Genomic DNA, 1,277 nt, shown 5'->3' on the forward strand with positions numbered 1-1,277 from the left:
AAGAACCAGACTCGGGGAAAATTTGAGAACTGTGTGGCTTGTTGGAATAAACTTTTTACCATCTTCTAGATCCAGAAGAACCTTTTTTGTGTCCAACTCCAGTTCTTTTGGCTGGTCGCTTAATCTTGAGTTAAATAATGCGTTTTTCCTAGATTTTGTTTGGACAGATGTTTCCTCGACACCTGCAGGGTACGACATGGAAAGATCTTGTGATTTTCCAGCGTGTTGCGTTAAAGAATTCATGCTTGACGTAAGCTGATTTAAATCTTCAATGGACTCCAATCCTCCCGCGTTGTGTTTTCCAGTTTCCTGCATTCTTGCTAAAAATACAGTTTTCTAAAAAACACTTTGTTGCGTTACGCTCCGCTCTGCTCCACTTTGCTTTGCTCTGCTCCGCTTTGCTCTGCTCCGCTTTGCTCTGCTCCACTTTGCTCTGCTCCACTTTGCTCTGCTCCGCTCTGCTCCGCTCTGCTCCGCTCCGTCAAAATTCACGAACTGAATGATACGTTAAAGGACTTTAGCCTCTATATATAAACAATACTGATGTCATGTGATGTCATCACATCAAAGCAAACAACATCACATGACACCACATGAATCAATGACATCACATGACATCAAAGGAATCAAAGCAAACAATATCACATGACATCACGATGACCTCACGATGACATCACGTCATCGCCCACATGTTTGGATTGAAGCCTGGAAACTCTTAAGCTCCATCTACCAAACAAACAACACCTGCCCCACTAAAGTAGGTCCTCCTTATAAATAATTTAAAATACGTCATTACTTAGCTTATGTGTTGTTTCTTGTGTTTTTCAACAATTTTGACTGATAAATGTAAATGTACTGTTATCACTACGTGTTGGATACACTGTGTATGTTAACGCAGATCAACAGACAAACTTGGTTTCCATGAGCAGGAAACTGAGTGTCTTGCTCCTTTATTCACGTCTTTTTGACGCCTTACAATTATTCACAATTGTGGCTTGAAAAGCTCAAATGAAAAGGGTCGAGTGAAACTAAAAAAACCCCAAAAAACACTCTTTGTCATGTGAATAATGCACCAAATAAAACAGCTAGTGCCAAGAGTTAACCTTAGCTGTTACTAATGAGACACGGTCATATTAGCGATCCTTTCATATGCTAATTAGATCGTTAGCATGATTGCTAATTCCTGAAAACATTCACAAAACAATCTCTAAATCAGCCCTTATAAAACATATAATGTTAACCAGAACATAAGATTAGACTTACAGTCATTGCTGTCG

The sequence above is a fragment of the Nematolebias whitei genome, chromosome 12 (genome assembly GCF_014905685.2).
Source record: "Nematolebias whitei isolate Nwh7 chromosome 12, NemWhi1, whole genome shotgun sequence".
Lineage (NCBI taxonomy): Eukaryota > Metazoa > Chordata > Actinopteri > Cyprinodontiformes > Rivulidae > Nematolebias > Nematolebias whitei.